Raw genomic sequence first — 5,757 nt, 5'->3', positions numbered from 1 at the left:
TATTTAATAATTATTAATATGTTTATTGAAATGAGGTGAAATATGGGAAGAAGAAATTGTATCTTAAGAGATGGTGATAAATTATTAAAATTGTATATACTTGCCAAGAAGAAGGGGGAAGTTACTTCTTTTTCTTTTCTTCCTTTCTTTCCCTTTTTTCCTTTCTTTTTTGTATTTTTCACCTTTTACCTTTTTTAAAAAACTTTTTTTATCCTTTGTAGTTTGTATTAGTTTTATTTGTATATTGTCTTTAATAAAATTATTATACGTAAATCAAATCAAGAGCCTGGTGGCTCAGCAGACTGATAGCATTGTAATTAACACCAGCTGTCTGCAATTACTGTAAGTTCGAATCTCACCAGGCTCAAGGTTGACTCAGCCTTCCATCCTTTCTAAGGTAGGTAAATTGAGGACCCAGTTTGTGAGGGCAATAAGCTGATTTTGTATAAATATACAAAAGTATGAAGGCTATTGCTTAACACATTGTAAGCCGCCCTGAGTCTCCGGAGAAGGGCGGCATATAAATCAAATTTTTTTAAAAAATACACATAAATAGCTAGACAAGGATTTCAGAAACTTGGGATTTATTCTCTGTTTGGTAGTTGTTGACATAAAGAAAAGACAAAGAACAGATCCATTGATTAACGAGGAAGCTTCTTCACTTCATGGTCACACTTTCTGGAAAGTATTTTTTGTGTCTCAAATCATCCTTATTAGTGACTTTAATAGTAAAATTTGTCTTCTGCTTTCAGCTTTACTTTCCAGTTCAGAGATTATTTTTGCAACTGCAAAAGAAAATTTATTCATACTTTTACTGTGAAGTATCACATTGATCAAACGTATAACACATTTCATATGCTGGTAGTCCTCGACTTAAAGCAGTTCATTTACCGACTGTTCAAAGTTACAGTAGCACTGAAAAAAGTGATTTATGACCATTTTTCACACTCACAACTGTTGCAGGATCCCTACGGTCATATGATCAAAATTCAGACTTATATTTATGATGGTTGCAATGTGCCATGGTCATATGATCACCTTTTGAGGCCTTCTGACAAGAGACTCTTGTCAGAGTACAGCCAAACAAACAATTAAAACATGCTGTACTACAGAAACAAATAATTAAACATAAATAAAAACTAGATCATGACAGGGAAGGAATCAGAATATTACACACAATGCAGCTAGAATAGGGGATCCACTGTTTTTTTTTTCTTGTTTAATATACTGTGTTTCCCTGAAAAAAAGACTTAGTCTTATTTTATTTTGGGCCCCAAAATAAGCACCAGGTCTTATTTTGGGGGGATGTCTTACCTGCTTACCTTACGACCACCACAGTCAGGCCTCCCATGCCCTGACACCTGTCGTGCTGCTGCCAAACTTGCTCTGCGCCCACTCATGGCCAGTGGCTCATCACACCAGTGCTGTCACTCACAGCAGGTTGCATGGGACATTGCACGCACGAGTGGTGGCACCAGTGGGATGCACTGACAGCATCATGCCATGAGTAGCGGCACTGGTACAATGAGCTATGTGGCATCTGGCCATGAGCAGCCGCAGAAGCAGTTGGGCTGTGGTGTGACAGGTGTCAGGGCATGGGAGGCCTGGCTGTGGCGGTCCTAAGGTAAGCAGGTGTGGGGCACGTGGGGCAGTTCCACCCCGTACTCCCACTCTAGCTTGATTTTACGCATGTGTCTCACCCCACCTCGTACAACCAGCCAGTGGGATGGAGTGGGTGGGGCTTAATTAGGGCTTATTTTTGGGGTAGGGCTTATATTAGGCACATGTGAGAAAATCTGGCCAGGGCTTGTTTTAGGGATAGGTCATATTTTTGGGGAAACATGGTACATGGAATATTATGATGTATATATAAAAGGAATAGGCTTGCTTCATGGATCTGTTATGCTGCTTTCATCTCTCTTACCCTCCACTCCCCCCTCCCCAACATGTAATACTGTGCCAAGAAAGTCAAGAAAGATCAGTATCTCATTTAAAAATAGCCAGAGTGGATTTCAGGTTGATCATCCCAGAACAAGGCAGTCAGCCTCCTGTATTTGTTCAGAGCAGCAATATCCATACATTGGTAAAAGAACAGTTAATACACCAGCCATGGAAGCTTGATTTAAGCCCCACCTGTTTGTGCATGCATGTGATATCCATACAAAGGGGTCGGGCTTTGATCATGCTAGTGTGCTGTCTTGTTGCCTTGTTTTAAAAACCTCCCCTGCAGATTCCACTGAACGATACTGTATCTCAGGGAAGAATACTAATAAGCCATTATAGAATAATAAATACAATCCTTACACATATTTCCTTGCCCTTAACAGTAAACTATTTACAATAATTGCATTAAAAATGCTTTCAGAATAATCCACTCTAACAATTCAAAATATCCTTTGTCAACAGACTAAGGAGCAGGGTGATTCCTCTTCCTCATTGCATCTCACTCTTGTCTAAACATGATATATATTTAGAGAGCTTCTGGAGACCATCCACATTTTGAAATACCTAAATAAAAACAGGAAAATCTGAAAGTATGTTTCATCTTAATAAAAAAAAAATGGAGCTCTTACGTTTCTTTACAACACATCCCTCCTGTACAAGCTTCACCCTTGTCCTCATCGTCGTCACATTCTTTGACACAACGACCACCTTGCTCCTGGCAGTCGGCAGCAGACATTTCTCCTTCAGCAACAGCACCTAGAAGGAGACATCATTTGTACTATATGGCACATGTGTCTTTTTGACTTCTTTAAATCCAAGACAGTTGAGAAGTATTATGTCACAGATGTTCTATTTTTACTCAGACCCAGAGATTAGATTAGATTAAATTTATTGGACTTCTATACCGCCCTTCTCCCGAAGGACTCAGGATGATGTACAGCCATATTAAAACACATATAGATTACAAAATTTAAAAACAATTTAAAACCGAATATATAAAAATTTGGCCCACAAAATTAAAAAAACTAACATACACCCATTATAAAATTCATATTAGGCCAGCCCGGCTTGTTGGAACAAAAGGGTCTTCAGGGCATGGAGAAAGGTATGCAGGTTGGGGATCATATGAACCTCTAGCTCATTCCCGAGGGCTGGTGCCCCCGCTGAGAAGGCTCTCCCACTGGGTGTCACCAGTCGGCATTGTTTGGCCAATACAAAATTTAAAATCAATTAAAAGAATTATACAGTTTTGGCCCACAATTTAAAGCAATCCAATTAAAATCCAATTTACACTTAAAAAGCTAAAAAGCTAAAAAGAGCTAAAAAGGGGGGTGGTGTTCACGCCAGCCCTGCTTGATGGAAAAGAAAAGTTTTTAGGGCACGGTGAAAGGCCCGGAGATCTGGTATCCTTCGTATCTCCGGGGGCAAATCGTTCCAGAGGGCAGGTGCTGCCACAGAGAAGGCAGCACCTGACCCCCCCCTGGGGGTCGCCAGCCGACATTGCCTGGCTGATGGCACCCTGAGGAGCCCCCTCTCTGTGGGAGCGTATTGGCTGGTGGGAGGCTGACGGTGGCAGAAGGCGGTCTCGTATATACTCCGGTCTTAAGCCATGGAGCGCTTTAAAGGTGGTGACCAACACCTTGAATCACACCTGGAAGACCACCGGGAGCCAGTGCAGCTCGTGCAGGTGAGGTGTTACATGGGTGTGCTGGGTCGCCCCCATAATCACCCGCGCGGCCGCATTCTGGACCAGTTGGAGCCTCCGAGTACTCTTCAAGGGGAGCCCCATGTAGAGAGTGTTACAGTAGTCCAGACGGGATGGGACGAGGGCATCCCGGTCCAGAAAGGGACACAACTGGAGTATCAGGCGAGCCTGATAAAAAGCTCCCCTGGCCACAGCCGTCATATGATCTTCCAAAAACAGCCGTGCATCCAGGAGAACACCCAAGTTGCGAGGCTGACTGAAAATATATATGAGAATGGGAATGTTACTCTATTAACATAGTTATGTAGAAAGTTCCTCAGTGGCAATCTACAAGCATTAGGCTACAGATCAGAGGTCTTAAAGCTGCCAAGTTTGAGGACCCCTGCTTTAGATAATATGTTCTGCTGGGAGACTCGGGAGGATAACAAACATACAGCATCTAAAACTCATTGATCTAAAATGTAAATGTAGAGGGAAGAAATTTAGATTTAATGGTGCCATCAAACCATCTATCTTCCCCATCGAAAATATGGACATTATGGTCTTCAAGTGTCCTGTAATGGTTCTGTAGCAATAAAATGAAAAGTTAAACGATGGGAAACAATTGCCATTAATTACCTCAATCATTTTGCATTACAATGAGTAAAAATAATTGTACTTGCAGTTTATTGTGAGTGTCTAACTGGCTGGTTTTTATTTTCTCTCCCCATCATTTTGTGTATAGAAAACACTAGCAGGCAAATTTCTCTATCCCAATCTTTATCACCTTCACCTGTTCCTTGCTGATAAGTTAGTCTTTATTTCTGGAGGGATAGCAATTCTATATGGTATTCTAAATTGTTTGTCACCTATGGCTGCTCCTGAAGCTGATTTAACAAATTTTAGTGCTTAGTGCTATGGTTTGATAGTAGGGCAAGATTGATACTAATTCTGAATTCCAGATACCACTTTCCCTGACTGGCCATTCCCCTCCTAATTTCCCTTCTCATCCGTGCAAAGAAGAGAAATAATTGTGTTGACATATCTACCAAAACCTGGCTTTTCCTTTTTTTGTATTCATCCCTGCCACCTCCTGACTAGTGCCCATTATTTTCCTCTGTTTTTCTGTTTCTGTTTCTAAAAGAAGAGAAAATATAAAGCTCAGGGTTGAACCATGTAGCCTTTGGCGCTCCATGAGCTTGGTTGTTTGCTTGCAGAGACTTCATTACCTTGCTAGTGATATTGTGACATTGATGATGTTACCTAGTTTGGTAAATCTCCATTTCTAATGTGGAAAATTAGCCTTTTGATTTTTTGAATGAAAAAAAAAGTTTTAAAATTTCAAAACATTGTTCCACATTGTTTCCCTGGATTGGGACCAGGGTAACTTTAAGAGGCAGCTAGAGGATGCATGAATACTTTTTAATAATAACATGGCATGCTATAATTAAAGAATTACATTTTCCCTGATATAAAGAAGGAAAAGAAGAGGGATGGTGAAGCCACACCATCCTGTAGTCTCTTATGTTACAGCTCAGGCAGTAGAAAGGAAGGGGATTGTATGCTTGGGGATTATTGGTGATCTGAAAAGTGACAATATAATCAGATATTTACTGAATATTTTCTTCAGCTTCTCATAACCTCTCATAACTTGATCTAATTTAGGGGAAAAAGGCAGACCACATTTGAGGAAGAGTCTTCTAAACCTCTAACGTTTCCATCTATAATAATGGATATTAATATATACCTTACCTGGGAAAACCAAGAACATCCATGTCATCAAAGCAATAGAAAGGATGGCAAGCTGCATGGTAGAAAACAGATGGAGTTCTCAAGTCAACAGCAAGACAGAGAGGCAAAAACAGTGTGTTAACAAAGCTTGGTATCTTTGAAAGGTTGACTACATATCCATTTATAGGGCTCTGTAAAGTACTTATCATGCATCACCCTTTCAGTAAAACTTCCTAGTACAAATTGTGATTATAAAAATGCTTTGTACTTTAATTGGATGATAATGTATGGTGGAAATTATTAATTACTTCATGTAATGATATTTCCACTTTGATTGGGTTGGGAAGCAAAATTTCCTCCTTCTCCCGCCAGTAGAGGATGTTGTAGGTCATAACTAA

The 5,757-nt window shown here is 40.3% G+C and overlaps 1 long non-coding RNA gene across 1 annotated transcript; it reads right to left on the bottom strand.

The window, feature by feature from the left end:
• Positions 1-567: 567 nt before the first annotated feature.
• LOC117671386 (uncharacterized) lies at positions 568-5,520 on the bottom strand. Its single transcript, XR_004592819.3, has 3 exons — positions 5,381-5,520; positions 2,574-2,700; positions 568-785 (listed from the first exon to the last, which is right to left on the bottom strand). It is a non-coding gene; the product is annotated as an uncharacterized LOC117671386 (long non-coding RNA).
• Between the last annotated feature and the right edge of the window lie 237 nt (positions 5,521-5,757).

Source organism: Pantherophis guttatus, chromosome 1 (assembly GCF_059756535.1).
Source record: "Pantherophis guttatus breed Tessera chromosome 1, ASM5975653v1, whole genome shotgun sequence".
In the NCBI taxonomy this organism is placed as follows: Eukaryota; Metazoa; Chordata; class Lepidosauria; order Squamata; family Colubridae; genus Pantherophis; species Pantherophis guttatus.
Note: the sequence above shows the minus strand (reverse complement) of the source record. Positions and strands in the feature narration are given on the sequence as shown.